The sequence below is a fragment of the Staurois parvus genome, unplaced genomic scaffold (assembly GCF_062004578.1).
Source record: "Staurois parvus isolate SC_StPar_1 unplaced genomic scaffold, SC_StPar_1.0 ptg000004l, whole genome shotgun sequence".
In the NCBI taxonomy this organism is placed as follows: Eukaryota; Metazoa; Chordata; class Amphibia; order Anura; family Ranidae; genus Staurois; species Staurois parvus.
Genome location: NW_028317800.1, coordinates 5,337,807 through 5,359,084, shown reverse-complemented (window position 1 = coordinate 5,359,084; position 21,278 = coordinate 5,337,807). Strand labels below are relative to the sequence as shown.

The following is a 21,278-nucleotide window of genomic DNA, read 5'->3' as shown; positions in this document are numbered from 1 at the left end:
CTCCTGTAGTGATAAAATACATCCCACTAGGTAGTTACAAAAGGTCAAATGCCAAATGACAGTATGCATCAGCTCTCAAAGAGCACATCTACTGCACCATAATAAAGATTTTTTTAAGGCAACTAACAGAGTTCCAGAAGACTCAAATGATGCAAGTGCATCAACACAGGACAATTCCTAAATGCCCCAAAATACAGCATGATAAAATTGCCTGCCACAAAATGACTCACATTCAACAATCATCGCATATAATGAGTTTCAATAAAATGAAACCTATTGCAGGAAAAATAGTTAAAAAACCCAAACATTATACACCAATCAGCCATAACATTATGACCACTGACAGGTTAGATGAATAACATTGATTATCTCGTTATAATGACATCTGAAAGTCGGTGGGATATATAAGGCAGCAAGTAAATATGTTGTGCATGGGGTGTAAAGGGGTAGTTCCAATTAGGGATACCCTTTTTTGATGAGTGAGTATTGATAGATGCTTGAGATTCTCAGCTGTAGGAAAGGAGAGAAAGCCAATTTCATTTGAAATCCCCACAGCTTTCTCTCCTCTCCTTGCAGGGATGACAGTTCGAGCTAGAGGGCCTTTGATTGGTCATCACCGTTACATGGACGGTGCTGACCAATCAGAAACTGTTAGCCTGCGCAGTCATCCCTGTAAGAAGAGGAGAGAAAGCTGCTTCATAGGTCTGGGGATTTGATATCCGCACGACTTCCTCTCCTCTCCTTGCAGGGAAGACAGTACAGGCTAGATAACGTCTGATTGGTCAGCACCATCCCTGTGATGGTGCTGACCAATCAAAAGTTCTCTAGCCCGAGCTGTCACCCCTTCAAGGAGAAGAGAGAAAGCTGCAGGGATTTCAGATCCTCAGATCTGTGAAGCAGCTTTCTCTCCTCTCCTACAGCGGAGGATGATAAACATCCCGATATGCCCACTCTCCGCTCAGCATGCGATCGGAGCAGGGAGGTTTCGTGCTCCGCTCCTGTGTGAACTCGGGCTATGACAAGCCTGGTTCACACAGAAGCAGTGGGGAAAACGCATGCGATTGGAACAGGAATCGCATTCCTGTTCAAATCGCATGCTATTCTTTGCAGTGTGATTTGCTTCAATGCAAATTGGGCCACAAAGTATCGGTTTCCGGAATTGGAAGCATTTTCACGAGTATAAGTGAAAATATTTAATATCAATACCGGTATTGGTACTAATACTGGTATCAATGCATCCCTAGGTCCAATATTTTATGTCTCAAAACATTTGTGCAAGCGCAAAATTTTTGTAAAAAAATACACTAAAGAGTATAATTTAACACAAATGCAATATATTGTCCATATTTTTTTCTAAAATATAAAAGATGAAGTTGTGCAGAGTAAAGAGATATTAAACACGTCAAGCTTTTTGTGCACACCTGCAAAATGACAACAAGCTATATTTTCCATAGACAACGCTTTATAAGCCCATTGAGGTCAGGTCAGGTAGTGTTAACTGTGAATAATGGCCCTCAAGTATTCCTCTCACTCCAGCATGAGCAGTGACATGCAACTTTTATATCGCAATAACATTTTCACACACAAGTGCCCCTGACAGGTACATTTACATTCATATGCATATCTGGGGACAGGGCATACTCAAGCATTTTTTTACCTTTACTAAAACACGATTTGTGTCACACTGGGGGTAAAAAAGGGGAACACTCAGGGGGTCAGAGAAAGCAATCTGGCAGTAAAACTGGCAGCACGCCTTTTTGAATTTGGAGTAGGACTTGTCAAATTGCCATATCACCAGAAAAGTAGCACAAAAGCTTCACTGAATTCCCCTCATACTGCATTAGCAAAATAAATGTCACTTAGGGTTTAGGTCTATAGCAAGTCAGTATTGGTGTGCATGTCTTTAACAAATATTGATTCATAACACAGAGGCAGAGATGTGAATGATAACACCATATCAGCCTCACCATATTCATTGTTTCTCCAACAGTGGAGTCATGCTTTCTTTTACATAGACATACTGAAGAGAAGAAATTAATGCTTCCACCAAGTATTCAAAGCAAACTTGCAGCGTGTAGGAAAGTTTTATTGTAAGTTGTCTAAACAGTCAGATTTTCTGTTTTATATGAATTCGGTCTAGTCCAACCAAGGCATATTTAAGTGTCAGGCGAGTCTGCTGTATACTCTCTCTTCTCTTGGGGACCTCATCCAACATAATCCTTACTTAGAGACGACCCACTCCTACTGCCAAAAACACCCCCCCACCCAACACATGTTGCAATTTCAATAACTTTACCATTTTCAAGTGCAAAACACAGAGGTCAAAGACATCTTGCAACAGGAATCCCAAAGAAATACAAGACCCTATGGGGTTTATTTACTAAAGCTGGAGATTCCAAAATCAGACTCCCTTCTGCATAGAAACCAATCAGCTTCTAACCTCAGCTTGTTCAATGAAGCTTTGGCAATGAAACCTGGAAGCTGATTGGTTTCTATGCAGAAGTGAGTCTGATTTTGGACTCTCCAGCTTTAGTAAATAAACCCCTATGCATCAAATACCAGTTAACCAAGCGATATTCTGGTTATAATAGTCACTATTGTTAATAAGCGAATTAGTATTGGATTATTAGACATAATCAGACCATAATAGCCATTGCTGAATATTTACAAGCAGCACTTAACAATATCCGCAGCCTTACTATTTCTTTTAATCCATTACCGTGCCCACCAGAAATATGGATATCTTTCTCCCTGGTGCTGGTGGAGTATATGGCATATATACCAAACCAAAACAAGTCTAACTGGGAGTTAAAGCTGGGTGATCTAAAATCCGCAACAGCACTGGGCTCTTCCAAGTCCAGTAATGAGAATGGACTTTCCTGAACAAAAACCATATGCACGATTAGCAATTCATTCATTTGAGAAAAAAAAATTGCTTTCTGCTCCTTCAAATTTTTTTAACACTGCAGTCAAAACAAACATCAGGTTTACCCCAATTAGAAAATCAAATGAAAGTTCGCAAAACAAAACATTTTTGAACAAAATTCTACTAGTGTATTGTCCTCTCAACCAAAACAAAACTCTGCCCGAACATACATTTTTACAGCTTTGTGGAAGATAAGTTTTTACAACCACTTTGCAAAGGCAACACCTGTAATTATATGTTCAATACCTCTGTTCGTGATATTACTGTCAGTAAAGAGAAATCTTTCTAAAATGTATGTTCCATCTACACTTTAGCTCACAAAATAAAAGACCGTTTACATCCCGGAAATTGGAAATGTGCAATGTTTTATAATAAAAAGAGGCATAAACTATTAATGGAAGCATACAGTTGTGCTCAAAAGTTTGCATACCCTGGCAGAAATAGTGAAATGTTTGCATGGATATTGAAAATATGACTGATCATGTCAAAAACTGTCTTTTATTTAACTGATCATATGAAACCATTTTATCACATAATTTTGATCTCCTTTTTAAATCATAACAGAAATCACCCAAAAGGCCCCGTTCAACAGTTTAAAATCCCTGGAATGTTTGGCCTTGGTACAGACATACAAGGTGACACTCACAGGTAAAAATGGCAATTAACGGTTAATTTCCCACATCTATGCCGTTTTAAATTGCAATTAGAGTCTGTATAAATAGCCCAACAACACCTTGACATGCCCACAGCTTCTGGCACACTGTAATCTGGAGTGATGAGACCAAAAGAGAGCTTTATGGTTACAAATGTAAGCACTATGTTTGAAGGGTCAACAAGGCCTACAGGGACAAAAATACCATCCCCACTGTGAAGAATGGTGGTGGCTCACTGATGTTTTCAGGGTGTGTGAGCTGTAAAGGCACAGGAAAATTTGTGAAAATTGATGGCAAGACGAATGCAGCATGTTATCAGAAAAAACTGTCAGACAATTTGCATTCTTATGCATGAAAGCTGTGCATGGGACGCTCTTCAACTTTCCAGCACTACAATGACCTAAGCACAAAGCCAAATTGACCATCTAGAGGTTACAGCAGAAAAAGGTACAGGTTCTGCAGTGGCCATCAGTCTCCTACCTTGATATCATTGAGCCACTTTGGGGAGATCTCAAAACGTGCGGTTCATGCATGACAACCAAGGACTATACATGACCTGGATGCATTTTGCCGAGATGAATGGGCAGCTATACCACCTGCAAGACTCCGACAACTTCTACAAAAGACTGCATGCTGTCACTGACATTAAAGGGGGCAGTACACAGTATTGAGAACTGACGTTAAGTAGATTTTTGAACAGGGGTCATTTAATTTGTTTCCATTGTTTGTTTTATGATTGTGCCATTCTGTTATGACTTACAGTTGAATATGAATCTATAAGAAGTAAAAGAAATGTGTTTTGCCTGCTCACTCATGTTTTCTTTAAAAAAAAAAAAAAAACGTACATACTGTATATCACCAATTTTTCAACGGTATGCAAACATTTGAGCAAAACTGTACGTAACAGTAGCAGAGAAAGAAATAAAGACAAAGTAAGAACAAAATTGTATAATACCTAAGCCAAGCAGATGATGTTATACAGTTTACTTAAATAGAGATTTCATTTCATTTCAGTCACTACACACAAGCCAAGCACAGGCTTAGCTGCGTACTCATGGATACAGTTTAATATACTAGATTAACCAGGATTAAGCATATGGAGTATGAAGGAAAAAAGGATTTATCTGTGCCATATTCCATAATAGCAAAGTAAATGTTACGACTATAGAGAAGCATAACCCTGCAGATCATGACAGGTAGTTCTGGACTTTTTACACAAGGACAAGATGAGCAATCACAGGGTGTCAGTCATTCCTTCATCATATACCAGTCACGCACAAACTACTTTTTTCCCTATTTCACATCAAGTCACCCTATTATTCCCATGTCAATTTGTCAAAACACAATTTGTATGAGATAGAATTCTGATTAATCCGAGTGTCAATAGCCTCACTGTCAATTTGCAGTAGAAAATTTTAAGCTTTATTTAAAGGAGAAGTTCACTTTTTGACCAAAAATAATAAATGTACCTTATTTGCGGGTAAACATTGTGCATTTAATATATTTGGTTGTAGGAATCTGTAAAGCACTGCAACAGCGATCAGCAGATTGCTGGTGCCATGCCGGTCTCCTGCTGACCTGTCAGTACATCTGCTTGCCCATACGGGATGTAAGGGAAAGGAGACACACTGACAGGAAGATTCAATTAACTTCCTTGACGCTCCACAGCGCTGTGGTAGTTCATTGAGTACTACAAGCCGCCATTAAAGCTGTCAGGGCTTGTAGTTCATTAATTCTCAAAACATTTTAAATGAATGGCCCACACGGTCACGATTTTTGTTTTTTTTAAATGACAGCTAGTACAGGGAACTTTTGCCCAAACTTCTGTCACAAGGAGGAGGGAAGCAGGCAGCGGCTGCAGCATTGGGAACATGTTACAGGCTCCTCCCTACACATGTTCCCAATTCATTTCTGAAATCTGTGGGGTAACAAACACTCTTATTTCAGATATATTCATAAGTAAGAACCAGTGAAAACCACAGAAAAGGACACCCTTGTAGAATACCCATTACTACACCGTTTGGAAAGTGCACCCAAACTGTAAAACAGCAGGTTTGCAGTGTGAACAATCAAACAGCAAGGGGAAAGACCCCAACAAGAAAATTAGATACTAGATGCCACCACAAATGAGTATGAACAGACTATCAACGAAAAATTAGGGAGTACATTTCAAGTACTCAAAATGTGTGAATAAATCTAATGCCAACATTCACTCTGGAGTATTTTGAAGCATGTATCCGAAAGCACTTCAACAGTCAACATTGAAATCCTATTGGAGGAAATTTACTGAAACTGAAGGGTGCAAAAACTGATGCAGGCTGTTTGAACCGGAGCCAATCCGCATGACATGTGAAAAAACATTGCTTCCTATGGTTCCTGTTCACATATGTGTGGTGCACTGGCAGTGTGGATTCAGTGTGGTTTGAAAAAGAGCCATGTCTGATTTCTGAGCAGTGTGTCTGGTTCAGGTGCGGATTACAGGCTATTAACTTCATTTCTAAACCGCATATGTGTGAACAGGATAATCCTGAGAGCTAATCCTGTCCTGAACCTGATGTAAACCTGACATGAACCAGTTAACAACTACTGTATCAATTAGCTGTGAAACCTGAGCTTCAATCCACACCGCACATGTGTGAATCAGCTCTGATTGGCTACCATGTACAGCTCCACCAGATTCTGAGTGCTCCAGTTATAGTAAAATTTCCCCCATTGCATCCTCACACCTGAGAATTCTCAAACCTCAAATAAGTACAAGCTTCTTTGGGGCAGAGTTGTGTTTTTGGTCCCAACAGACTTCAGTAGCAGCACCTGAAAACACATTAGGGTTGTCGTGTGATTTCTAGCTCTGCTCCTCCTAGTAACTAGCTTTCAAATGGCTACAACAGATATGCTCAAGCCTGAAAAGCCCAAAACTGCACCTGCAAATGCTCAAGCTAGGCATAGAGTGCTTACAGAATGGTATTTTTAGATAGATTATTATAATCCAATATGGCACTTGATGTTCACAGCCAAGACAGAAACTGATCAGATGACTTCAGACGCGGGCATGTGCTGAGGGCTTGTTATAACACATCTTCAGAGGCAATGGCTGTTACATCAGTTATATTATACAATGTACTGGACATCCAGTGGAAGGCCTCACATCCAAAACTACTATACTCCTGCTGGCAGATTTTTCCAGCCACAGAATACAGGAGCTTTGTTTAAAGTGGCTCTAAAGGCTGAAGGTTTTCTTACTTTCATGCATTCTATGGATGAAGGTAGAAAAAAAAAACTTCAGTGTGTAGCTCCCCCAGCCCTTACCTGAGCCCGATCTGGATCCTGCGATGTGCACAAGAGAAGTGGCTTTCCCGGGTCTCTCTCTCCTCACTGGCTGACACACAGCATCGGGAGCCACCGGCTCAGACGCTTACTCTGGGGTCACTCAGCCGGGGGGAGGAGCCTGGAGCACCGGAAGGGGACTAAAGAAGGGGAGGATTGGGGCTGCTCTGTGCAAAACCACTGCACAGAGCAGGTAAATATACCATATTTGTAGGCTTGAAGTGATACTAAAGATTTTTTTATTTTTTTTTGTAATAAACAGGTCTTCTGACATTTTGTTCATCTGCTTCAGCGCTCAGTGTGTTTTTTTTTTCATTTTGGAGCAAGGTAAGAGGTTTATAACTCCTGTCAAATTTTGTTTTCATTATGTATCCAATTTCAGAGATTTCCTTTCACTTCCTGTCCCGTAGCCAAACAGGAAATCCTTGCAAATTAAGGAAATTCCCTGGGGACCCCCAGGTCACCAGAACTAGTGACCCCATTGGAAGATTTCCCCTGTACAACTTTTCTGGGGACAACCCACAAAAATATAAAAGATGATGTCACACAGAGTTAATAGATACCAAACATGTCACACTTTAAAATTGCACGTTCCAGTGCAACGGCAACAAACTATGTAAATTTTACTAACCACAGTCGACGTTTTAAAAGCCTTTACAGGTTACCACTTCAGTTTTACAGAGAATGTCTAGTGCTAGAATTACTGCCAATGATTGGACATTGGCGGTGATACCTCACATGTGCGGGCTGATCACCCTTTGTGTGTGCAGGACCAATACATTCCTTCAGCTATGCGAGCGAACGGGGGGGGGGGCCTTACATTTTTACACTGTTGCTTTAAAATTCTTTTTTTTTTTTTAATCACTTTTATTGCTGTCTCAAGGAAAGTAAACATCCTTTGTGACAGCAATAGGCACGTGGCAGGTACTCTTCATGGAGGGATCTGGGGTCTATAAGAGCCCAAATCCCTCCTCTGCCCTTAAAAGCGCTCAAATAAACCAAGATTGGTAATTGTGAATAGTCTTTTTTTTTTTTTTTTTACAAAAAATTAATTTAATGCTGAATAAACTGGAAGTGATATCAGGTCACTGCTTCAAGGTTATCAATACGGAGAGCCAATCAATGCCAATCCCAGTTTTATTTAGCTGTCTGGCCAGCTGGCGGACGTGCCAACTGGTCGCTTGGGTCTCCTGGTGGAATGAGAGATCCCAACAGAGTGGTGGAAGGTGGCAGGAGGGGGGTGGGGAGGTGGTTTGGGACATCCTGTCTCCTTGTCCTGCTGCTTATAAAAGCAAATTGAGTGGCTAGTTGGCTGCTCCAATTGCTTTTACAAGTCAGCCCACCGCTGGCTCTAAAAAACTGTATCGGAATAACTGCTTGAAGTCCAGCGTCATGGTATGTAGCTGGTCCGTAAGTGGTTACTTGCATTTTCAATGATAATGGTAAACAGGACAAATAGAGGTGGTTAATATCCCTAACGGGGGCACAGACAGCAATAAAAACTGACAAGGGGTTTTAATCCATCTACACTCTGTCCAACACAAACAAAAAAAAAATGTTTTGCATTTAGTTATACTTTAAGATGTGTAATGTTACAGTATGGGCACTTTACAAAAGTTTAACATTGTGACTAATTTTGCTAAAATGCTGTGCTTGCTAACAGCATGGAAAAGCACGTGGGAGTATGTGAAACAAATTTGTTTAGAAGCCATAAAGATTGTGAAAAAAACACAAGCAGAAGTTGATTTAATGGATTTCTATAAAATATAAAACACCCTTGAATGTCAGTGTCTCTATGTATTCAAAACGGATACAACATGTGGTATTAAACTCATTTAAGAAAGAAAAAAAAAACGCTGACAGTCAGGGATTTTATGACAGAAAAGACCTCATCAGTCTCTCCTACTATAAATGCTCCTCCCTGGTTCTCAGCCGTAATGTACAGTGAGCCATGCCTAAGCATTTACAGCCCCCGCTCTGTGCCATGATGAAATGACTCCCGTGCACATACATAGGAGTGACCTCCCAGCCATTCAATGGAGCGATCCTGAAAGAAAGACTGGGAGAAGATGGAAGTATCCAAGTCTGTCATAATAGACTAATATGCTGTGCATTTATTAGTACATTACGGCATAAACCTGCAGCAAAATGCCTGTCACTCAAAAAAGTACTTGTGCTACTGTTCAGGCAGATCTGAGCATTTTGTCCCCATAGACTTGAATGGAAACGCCTGAACAGTGGGATTGAGCGCTTTTTTAGGTGTTTTCAGCTCAAACAGCAGCGGGTTTTTTTTAGGTGTTTTCAGCTCAAACAGCAGCTATTGCTATTGGCCACAGTAAAAACGCCTAAATGAAAAATGCCTATATTAGCAAATCTGATAAAAAAACGCTCAAAAATAATTTTAAAAAAATGCTCAGCTCAGTGTGAATGCAGCCTGAGAGGAATAGCTACTTTCTTATAGCTTGTCTATGCAGTTAAGGATCTGAAATGCATGTACGTTTCACTATTATGAATACTTACTACTAGTCCACACGCAGGAGAAGCACATTGCAAAAAATATATAACTTATCCTAGAACCATATCAGTAAATCTTTTAAAGAGAATGCTGGTGCACCAGCTGAGAGCAACTGTCACCAATGAAGGACTGCCCAATCAGCAGCACATGTACAAATGGCTTCATTCAAACAACAGCCATACCCTTCTTAAGGGATACCTGGTGGATCTCAGAGGGCCTAAATCTAGCTGGCATTTGGCTTTCTGCTGTAGAGCTCCTTAAATAATAAGTTATTATTTAAGTTTAGAGATCATTGGAAGGCAAAAGAAATTTTATATCTTATCTTTTGATTTTAACATCTACACCAAAACTAGATACGGCAGAGTATAAAAAGGATAACATACAAGCATGCAAATCACCAGCTAAGTGATTTATTACAGCAGAGATAAATTATTCTTATCCAAGGAAACACCCACATAAATCACTTTTCTTCCCTTATGGCTTTTCATATTGGCATAAAATAAATGCTACTTATTCTCCCTTCAAGTCCCTGACACAGTGTATCTACAACTTGCTGATTGTCCCTTTAGTTGTCCACCTCACAATCCGGCCTTGCCTGCTAAAAACCCAAAAGAGAAGCAGCTCAATGGCACAGAGAACAGACAACTGAGTACAGCTGGTTTCAACAGCTGTCAATAAATCTGCTTAGATTGTTTAATCCTTACATTATTCCAAGGGTAAAACATGATTTTTATTTCCCCACAAAATCTACTGAATGTTCATTTCACAACAGATTTTTATTTATTTAATACTAAACTGATCAGTTTAATGAACAATCTGCCAGCCCTACATAAGGTCACACTAAAAACTGGTTGTGGTGTGCCAAACAAAGTTTAATTGAATATCACAGCATCAGAGAAGTAAACACCAAAACAAACATGAATAACATTTTGCTGTTCTTCCGACCAATATTTCAAGGTCTGGGGCAGCATCTATAGAAGTAGTGATGGAACAGGACTTTATCAGGAGTTACAAGAGAGGGACCAGGGACACAGCAGCCAATCAGGAGAGTAGGAGCTCAGCAACTACTAATTAACAACTTTACTGAATGGAGGTATATAGCTACAGTAACCTATCACAACTAAATACACCTGAGAAAATGGTAATAACATGAGTATTAGAGAGTACGTAACCCAACAGTTCATATTCCTGATATGTGCCTGCTGTACCATGTACTTGTATGAAAAATTATCCTGTTCTCTTTGTATTGCTTCTTTTGTGTGAAAGCCCCAATGTTCCTGCAAGTAACTCTGCTTTCCTATTAAAAACTGACCACACCAGGCATGAGAACAAACCGCGGTCAGTTCTCTAGCTATGCTGGCACGCTGTGTAATCTTCTCCAATGACCAGGCATCTGCTGACACAACCCTGCCCCCCCCCAAAGCTATTCACTGGAATGTTCAGTGTACTATTGTTTCTGCTCCCCCAGCTCTTAATGGGACACTAAAACTTTGTTTGTTTTAAATAACAAACATGTTATACTTACCTGCCCTGTGCAGTGATTTCACACACAGCAGCCCCGATCCTCTTCTTTTCAGGTCACTGCCTGCCCTCCTGGCTCCTAGCAGCTGTTTACCCTGGGGGCACCACTGCATGCTTATCCCTGAGCCGCTGCTCTATGCGTTCATAAGAAACAAAGCCGCGGCTCTGCCAGCCCAACTCCACCCCTGCTCTCTCCTCATTGGCTCACTGGCTGTGACTGAAAGCAGCAGGAGCCCACTTCTGTGTCAGCCAATGAGAATAAAGAGTCCCCAGACAGCAGAGGCGGTTAAGAACGTCGCTGGATCGAAAAGTGGCTGAAGTAGGATAGGTGGGGGGTGCTGCACACAGAAGATTTTTTACCTTCATGCATAGAATAAGCGCTCTGTGAATGGTCCCACGGTCTTCTGGGACCTGTGAAGTTTCCCAGAAGACTGTGGGGGAAGGAGGGCTGCCGAACTTCTGGCTCAGGTTGCCTTGGTGCAGCTGACCGCAAGTGGAAGCGGGTACCTGTCCAAACCCCCCAAAAAAGTGCCAAACGTGGCAGTGAAGGGAGGGGGGGATACAAACGAGCACAACGCCCCTTTTTAGGTGAAGTTCCACTTTACGTAGCTGAGAACACAAGGAATGTGATCACTTGTGAAAACAAGGTATTTAAAAAAAAATTTTTATATCTATACACAATATATTTTAGGCCAGTGGTTCTCAACCTGTGGGTCGCGACCCCTTTGGGGGTCGAAGGACCCTTTCACAGGGGTCGCCTAAGACCATCAGAAAACACATATTTCCGATGTGTAAAAAACAGCTACTGTGTAGAAAGCCGCTACTGTGTAGAAAGCCGCTACTGTGTAGAAAGCAGCAGTATTGAAGGTAAAACGATACTTCATGAATTATAATTACAGGGTAAATAATTTTATGGTTGGGGGTCACCACAACATGAGGAACTGTATTAAAGGGTCGCGGCATTAGGAAGGTTGAGAACCACTGCTTTAGGCTAATATTTTAGTTATTTGACACAGAGTTCCAGCTAATTAATACCATCGAATGGACAATGCAATCAGCCTCCAGAAGCCTAAAGTAGTTGGCAGTATAAAGACACATGAACATGGAGCTTAAAATATTGTAAGCTCCAAGGAGCAGGGCCCTCCTATCCCTCTTGTACTGAACTGTATTGTTGCTGTATTGTCTCCCGTTATATTGTAAAGTGCTGAGCAAACTGCTGGTGCTATATAAATCCTGTATAATAATAATAAAAAAAAAACGTAGCTTATCATGGTGTTCAGTGGATTTTTTTTAATGCATGTAAAAGGCACCTCTATGTTACGCTTGTTGCTGTGCACACATCATACTTTATAGGAGTTTTAAAGAGAAGCGTTTATGGGCTGGAAAACATACATACACCAATAGCAGGTTCTGAGAGGAGCTTTTGTGAGGAGTAAATGAGTCTTAACGCACATAAATGCATGCGTATGCCCAGAAATATATTCAATTATGAGATACAATTATGAAATACATAGCTGTACGAGTCTGCGTGGATGCAAGGTCACATCATATACAGTGTTTCCCACATCACATCTCCAAATATAAGAACATGAGATACACAAAACAATCTAAACACCAAGAATAGAGAAAAAAATGGGGGGGGGGGGGGTGGGACGACAAGTATGCTGTGAGCTGCCAATTTCAAGGTCTTTTCCACAGAGATTAATTTTTAGGTCTTTAGCAGGGGCAGACTGACCATGTGGAAACTCGGGCACTGCCCGAGGTCAGTTGGGGGCCCCATGAGATGCCCCTGGTACCTTTTTCATAGGCTTTTTTGAGTTTGGGCAAGGACACAGGGGCCTCATGATCCCCTATTGCCCGGGGGGCCACATGAGTTGTCAGTCCGCCCCTGGTCTTTAGGTCCAGCACCCATTTGACACATCCAGCAAGTTTATTTTAATTGCTTTGGTAATGAAGAAATACTCCAAGTCCACCATGTAGGTCTGGTAGGGACCACTAATTCACTGCTGCAGATGTGCACGCCCCACTTCTGGATTCTGAGGGCCTGGCTGCTGGACAGCCCACATTAACTCTCCATATCACGCAGGCAATGACATGGACAACTGAACACCCCGCCTCATGTAAATAGGAGCGTCAAGGGACTGCAGCTTTTGGTAGGTATAAAGGCACAGGGGCGGGGAGGGGGTTACTGTTCTGCCCAGAGATGGGTTTTAATATTTAATTTTTTCATAACATTAACTAAGGGCTCCCAAGATTGGAATAAACCTCAACAGTAAAGCAGAACTAACCCCACTAATATAATGGGTTCCCAAAACGGTTGCATTCAAGGCATGCTGTAAGGGATACCTTTCAGTTGCTTGTGCTCTCAACTGAACTGTCAAGCCATCAAGTGGCTGGGGTCAAAACTGATCACATGTACAACTCCATTGCAACTGCAGTTCAGAGGCTGAGTTGGCTGCTTACTTGGCTGTAAAGGAATGGGAATTTAGTTTCTCTTTTGTTACGTAGGTCACCTGCCTCATAGCTGAATCACTGCATCTAAAAAAAGTATCACCTCAAATTTATTTATTTTTTCTTTCATGATATATAAAACTGCCATTGACATTACTGTTGTGTGCACCAGCCATAGAGCCAGCAAATGTACATCCCTCTCTGAAATGCCTGGTTAGTCTGTAGTACATTTCCCAGCAAGCAGCCAATGGAAGGGACAGAATGTCATACATGTACTTGGGTGAGAGGTGCTGAGTCAGTGGACGAGGTGCAGTAGTACAGCCTACAGTGCACAGCATGACAGTACGTGTCAGCTTAAGCAGCTTTGTCAACCTGAAACAGGAAAAGGAGATGAGCCAATTACTGACAAGATAAAATAATGGAATTGTTTGAAAATAAAGCAGAGGGGCCTTAAGGCCCCTTTCACATCAAATAGAATCCTCTTTGTTCAGCGGGGGATCTTTCCTGCTGATTCCCTGCTGAACAAAGCAGAGTGGGTGGATAACGGGTCCTCGTCCGCTCTACAGAAACTGTCCAAGGCCGCTCTGCTCTATGGAGGGCTGGATGTAAACCAACCGGCTGTCTGTTTACACACGACTGCCCTCCGATCTAATCCACTTAGATGGAGGGGACAGATCCCCTTGAGAAATTTTTTTAAGCAGACCAAATCGGAGGTAGGCGGGTGTAAATGGAAAGTCTGTTTACACACGCCGATCCACAGGGATACATATGTGGACCATCCACTTAGTTCTGCCTGAAAGACTGCCAGCAGACCTGACTGGATCGCCCATGTGAAAAGAGCCTAAAGTTGCAAAAATACTATAGCATAGTAAGCATCCTTTTCAATCAAAATTTAAAGGCTTACATGTATTTTTGAATAAAAGCAATTTTAACAAACTACACTGAATATTTTATACATAAAACGTGTACTAATTTTGGCACCTTCAGGTGTTCTCAGACGTACATTAGTAGTAGATGTATGATGGCTCCCTTCTAAATTGGCCATTAAAGGTGAAGTGCTTGTTTGGTTGTACTTCTCTTGTGGATCACAGGAGTGCAGTTCGTTCTTAAGTCTGCTGTGACATCAGCCGTTTCAGGCTGGGAATAGATCCCGACCATATGGTCAGAATCCACCCAGGAGCCTGGACCTGCACTAGGCTCAGCCTCTCAGCAATCCACTGAGTCTGAGTGAGCTGCTCCTGCCCCCTCTACAGCCCAGTGCTCCAGTGAGCGCTGGAGGAGCAGAGCGGCTGGGGGAATTGAGCCATCAGAAGTCTGATGGCTCAGTTCTCACCTTTAGACATGGTGGGGGACAGATGCACTATCGGACAGATGCTGCATCCACCTAGGCATATATGATTTAAAAAAAAAACAATTTCCATTACTACTCATGCTACGATGCAGTGCGTTAAAAATATACATATGATGAGCAACTTCCTCACACAAGCAATGCAAAAATTCCCCAGTACACTCTGCAGCTAGTCAGCACAAAAAAACCTATTTATACGGTTTCTACATTTTAGGTTAGAAACAGACAAGGACAGCTTCCTAGGAGACTTTTGGTATTTTACCTAAAGTAAACCCCTCCCCTGGATAGTGTGGTCACCCATTTCTGTCTCTTAAAATTATTTCAGAGATCCCACTGAACTGTGGAATACTAAGGCTTCATTCACTTCTGCACATTATGGATGTCTTGTAATGGAAAAACATTCCGCTTGATGCATCTTTGATCCAGTTTCCAGCATGGTAGATATTAATGGGAACATTTAAAAGGCACCTAAAAAGACACACGTGTGCACAACGCACCACACATACAATGCGCCTATTATAAGAGCATAGAGGATAAACCATCTAGCTGACATTTCTCTATAAAGTACAACTAGGGAAGTCTGTACAAAACTTTATTGATGTTCCTTACGGTGATCTGTTATTACAGTATTACAGGTCCAAGTAAAATCCAACTCCTAAATAATACAGTTATCTAGGTAAAAAGCCACCATCACCTACAAGACAGGTTTTTCAATCAGCCATCCCTTCCTTTTCTAGCTTTAAAAGTACTACATCAGCTAAATATCCAGATCAGATTGCACGAGACCAGGAAATGTGCATTAGGCATAGTAAAACTCTACAAAGTTACAGAATTACTGGCAGAAACTTACAGCTAGGAACTGCCTCAAGGCTGTGTGCTATTTTGGGCTGGAGCTATAATCGGCAGTTCAAATTCATCAGAAAGCCAAAAAGTAAACGTAACACAAAGAAATACATACTTTCCTTATTCACACGACCAAGTTTAAGAGGAATACAAAGTGCAAAGCCAACCTACCCACTACTTACTAAACCGAGGACCCTGCATTCACTATGGCCCCATTCACACAGGGCGGACCCGTCAGCAGATCCACTTTCTCAGAGGGGGATATCTCCGCTGATCCCCACTGAGCAAGCAGATGACAGGTCCGTGTCTGCTCCGCTGCTGCATAGCAGACACAGACACAGCCTGCTGTCCTCTATGGGCGGTCGGATGGAAACAGACTGCCTGTCTGTTTCCATCTGACTGCCATCCCATCCGATCTGATGGACGGAAGAGTAATGGATCCCCATCCGTCTTTGTGGCAGATCGGATAGGATTGGATGTCGGCGGGTGTAAACAGACACATATCTGTTTACACCCGCCGCTCCTTAGAGGAGAATAGAGGATCAAATCGGGTCTGCCTGAAAAACGGGCAGGCGGATCCGACTGGAACGTTTGTGTAAAAGGGGCCTATATCTGGTCTCCCACAGTACACACTAAGCTGCTGTAAAAAAAAAAAAAAAAAAAAAACCCTCCCAACAAGGAATATCTTCTCCTCCACTGAGAAACATTTTTTCCTTGCTATTCGTGTCTGTAATCTGTAAATTGGGAGAGAATTCTGTGACTCTTCTCCATTCACAGATCGTGTTACAGGCAGGGAAAGGAGGGGATGGGTCCCTGTAAGGTGCTTCCTTCACAGGGGCTCAGCCTAAAGCTATTAAAGTGATACTAAAGATTCTGATTTTTCTTTTAAATAACAAACTTATACTTACCTGCTCTGTGCAATGGTTTTGCACAGAGCAGCCCCAATCCTCCTGTTCCTTGCTGGCGCTCCTTCCACCTGAGTGCCCCCATAGCAAGCTGGTTGCTCTGGGGCATACGTGCGTGTTCGCTCCCAAGCTGCCTCTGTGTCTTTAATACACACAGACCATGGTTTAGCCCCTCCCCTGCTCCTTCCTCACTGGCTGTGACTGACAGCAGGTGGTGTCAGTGGCTTCCACTGCTGTCTGAGCCAATGAGAAGAGAGAGACCCGGGAGAGTTGCTGCTCTGGTGCACATTGCTGGATCAAGATCAGGCTGGAGTAAGAATACGGAGGGGGGAGCTGCAAACTGAAGGTTTTTTTTAATCTTTTTCGCATTAAAGTAAAAAAAACCTTGAGCCTTTAGAACCACTTTAAGCCCCTCCTGCAGCAAATATTTCTCCAGAATCCAACTGCCTGCACAACGTAGGAAGAAGGAAGGGAAGGGGAGGGAAGAAGGAAGGGAAGGGGAGGGAAGAAGGAAGGGAAGGGGAGGGAAGAAGGGAGGGAAGAAGGGAGGAAGGAAAGAAGGGAGGAAGGAAAGAAGGGAGGAAGGAAAGAAGGGAGGAAGGAAAGAAGGGAGGAAGGAAAGAAGGGAGGAAGGAAAGAAGGAAAGAAGGGAGGAAGGAAAGAAGGAAAGAAGGGAGGAAGGAAAGAAGGAAAGAAGGAAAGAAGGGAGGAAGGGAGGGAGGGAGGGAGGGAGGGAGGGAGGGAGGGAGGGAGGAAGGGAGGGAGGGAGGAAGGGAGGGAGGGAGGAAGGGAGGGAGGGAGGAAGGGAGGGAGGAAGGGAGGGAGGAAGGGAGGGAGGAAGGGAGGAAGGGAGGAAGGAAGGAAGGAAGGAAGGAAAGAAGGAAAGAAGGAAAAAGTGTGTACGGTTCAGTATCATCCCTTTAATGATTACTTTCACTTGTCTAGAACTGCTCTACAAATACAAAAGCAGCATGCACGAAATGTGCCTGACAATAAGCATTGTTAGCTCCATGTTAATGTGAACCATTAAAATACATCAAGTTTTCTCGCAGGTACTGAGCCCCTGCTGGGATTCCCATCAAAGGATAGCAGAAACCCTCGAGTCACTGGCTGGTGAAAACTGACCCAGACTGCAGACATGCAATATATCACCACATTACAGAGGCTATAACAAGACTGATCTTCAAGAAATGCATCTGTTCAGATACAAGAAAGTAAAGTTACAAACACAGAACATTTTCGAATAAGATGGTTTGGTGGAAATGTGGCAGCAGGCCAAATAGCTGGAATGTTTCAGCTATGCCATAAGGTTTTGAAACACCACATTGAAGTCATTTTAGAAACCCTTTTAACATACAGAAACAAGTATCTCTTGTACTTGACCGTGTCTGAAATACTCAAAACCACAGTAAAAACATACATTACGTTGTACTTGCAGCATTCTACCTAGTTTCTTACAAAAAAGAAAAATAACCACACATTATTCCAGATGGTAATTGCCCGCTTCCTCATCTGATGCTTACTGAATAACTCACTCTATCACGAAGGTTACGTAACAACCACAAAGGTTACATAACTACAGGATTGGATACACATAGTCTGGTGGCAACACCACGGTTTTTTTATTTGCACACTTCTCTCCCATCTCATTTAATGTTGGCCTTGTGAGCCAAACCCTATCGGAATATGATGGTACACCAGGCAAGAAAGGCATTTGCTCTAACAAGCCATGAAATGTATTTCCTGGGGCACCTAAAACAGAAGAACAGCTGCTTGATGTCCCTAAATGTATGAAGAACTCAGAAATATATATTCTTTGTCATTCTGTTCTAAAAAGGACAGAAACAGAAGAAAACAATTTTTCCTCCCGATTGTCAAAGATGAATATGTTCCTACAGCAGAACATTTATGTGTGAACTTCTGAACTCTCATTTACAGTAGAAAACAATATAGTAATGGCTTGCAAATGTACATACTGTAACAAGAATTCGATGTTAAGGAATAGAATGTTTGTCACCCAAACTCAGAACTGATCTACACAGGAATAATAAGACATTACAGCTTGGATTATACCAGAGCTTTAAAAAGGCAACAAAGTTTGAAGAGAGAAACCATACTGAGGGCTTTGCACACAACAGTTGGGTGCCCAGCATCACTGGCACTAAGGGCCAAGAGCAAACTAATGATTTTTTTTATTTCCAACTTGATAAAAAATAATGTTCTTTAGCAAGGAACATACATTCCACATTAATAATTATGCTACCAAAATGAGTGTGTGCTGTAAATTGCCTCCAGCACTGTTCCTATTTGTTCTTGCTGGAGGCTGTCATTTTGCTGAAGCCCAGAGCCTCTGAGCAGCAGTAAATCTTTAGGCTGTAAGCAGATCGGCTGTAGGCAGCACAGTGCCTAAAAATAGACAGCATCTGAGCATGTGCAGAGCAGGGTGAGACAGTCAGTTGCTCCCACCTCTGTTCATGACCTCTTTGTCACTAACTCCTTTAACCTACTTGCTGCCACTGAAACCTGGCTGCATGAATCTGACACTGCTTCTCCTGCTTCCTTCTCCCATGGTGGCCTTCTATGGACTCACTCCCCCAGACCCAGTGGACACAAGGGTGGTGGAGTAGGAATCCTCCTATCCCCATAGAGCACCTTTCAGGTTCTTCATTCTCCTCCCTCTCATTGTTTGAAGCTCACTGTATATGTCTATTTTCTCCAACTTCTTTAAGAATTGCTGTGATCTACTGGCTCCCAGAACAGTATTAACTTCATCTGATGACTTCTCTGCCTGGCTACGCCACTTTTTCTCTTCTAAAATTCTCACAATTCTTGGCAACTTCAACATTCCTGTTCATACCAACACTCCTGCTACTTATAAACTTCTTGTTCTAACCTCCTCATTTGACCTGAAGCAATGGGTACATGCTTCTACTCACTCTGATGGCAAAACCTTCAACCTTGTACTCTCTTATCTATGCACTCCATCTAACCTCTCCAACAATCCTTTTCCTCTCTCTAAACATCACCTTATTAGTTTCGCTTTCTCCTGATCTTCCACCACCTCTACCTCCAACCACCTAACATTTCCTTGGACCTTCTCTCCTCTATTCGGCTACTGACCACCTCTATGACAAAATCTCACCCCTGTCCTGCCCCAATCTAGCCACTTCTGTCTACAATAGATCCCTGACCTCTGCCCTGGTCGAGCCCACCCCTCTCACTGCACACATAATCAGGCCTCAACCCCTACAACCAGGGCAAACAGACGACACCAGAAGTCTCAAAAAACACAGCAACACTCATGAGCGTCTGTGGCATAAGACCAAGATTCAGAACGACTTCAACCAATATAAATCCGCCCTCCCAAAACACAACTCTTGCCTCCACACAGCCAAACAGACCTAGTTTATCACACTAACACCTTCTCATCCAGTCCTTATCAACTCTTCTCTATCTTTAACCCTCTACTTCATCCTCCACCACCTCCACCCACTAACTCATTCACTGCCCAGGAGATCACCAATCGCTTCAAAAATAAGATTGATACTCTAAGCCTTCTCAAATACTGCGGTTACCCTTTGGCTCAGACCTACACTCTAACTCACATCTTCAATCTCTCCCTCTTTCCCGACATCTTCCCCAACTTTCTAAACCATGCACTAGTTACCCCCATACTTAAAAAAGCCTTCCTTGGACCCAACCAATCTTAACAACCTACGCCCCATGTCCTTGCTCCCGTTTTCCTCCAAGCTCCTTGAACAACTCGTCCAACAGAGTGACCACTTTATTAAGAAAAACCTTCAATCTGGATTTCGCCCTTAACACTCCACAGACACTGCTCTCCTAAAACTCACAAACGATTACTGACAGCTAAAACCAATGGACACTATTCTGTACTCCTACTTCTGGACCTTTCAATTGCCTTTGATACGGTTGACTAGAAGTTAGCACATCAGATGAGTTTTTATTGCTGTCTGTGACCCCATTGGGAAGATGTCTCTATACTTTTTGCCCCTGAGAAATTAGAACAAGAAATGTGGGCAATAAATGTCATTATAACAGAAAGGCAGAGACTGCAAAAGAAGAGATGCTGCCCCTTCCTAGCACAATAAAAACTAAAGTTTCGGCTTTAAAGAGTTACTAAACCCAAAACAGTAAAATCAATCTGTATATGCAATGAAGCATGCTTGTTACACTCACTGTGGAACTTGAGGGGTAATCCTCTGAATTGTGTAAAAAGGAGGTCTGATCCTGTCTTCTCTGATCCTCCCCTTCTACTGTCCCCAGTTCATCTCCTGGTAGAACAGAGCCTTGAGGGCAAGCTGCACATGCTCAGTTTAGTGTGTATTGCTAAGGAGTTTTGCATTTTTCTTGGGAGAGTACATGTGATCATCACAGGGCCAATCGGCGCTTTCCAGAGGGTCAGGGGTCCTGCAGCCTCATAGGACAGTGATAGGAGAATGAAAACTCCTCCTAAACTTTAACCAGTGCTCTGCTGGACAGTGATAGAAGTCACAAGACTGTTGTAACTGCTGATGAGAAAAGGTCTGTGTACTGTGGGAGACCAGATGTAAATGCTGGGTCCTGGGTTTAGTAACAATTTAAGTGGCATGCTCAGATGTCATCACAATAGCAATTAGTCCTGTCATTGGACCTGCACAAGGAAGCCACCAAGGGGAACAGGACCTGGTGCGTGAAAAACTGCTAAAAGCTCCAGGCAGCAATCCTTCTGAGTTTTTAGTCATTCACCTTCACCATCATCTTTTATAACCAGATATGACTTAAAGTGGAG

General features: G+C 42.3%; 1 protein-coding gene across 7 annotated transcripts in view; it reads right to left on the bottom strand.

Moving 5' to 3' along the window:
* The window catches only part of CSNK1G3 (casein kinase 1 gamma 3), a 212,900-nt gene that overhangs the window by 54,668 nt on the left and 136,954 nt on the right, over positions 1 to 21,278 (bottom strand). The gene's annotated exons all lie outside the window — the stretch shown is intronic.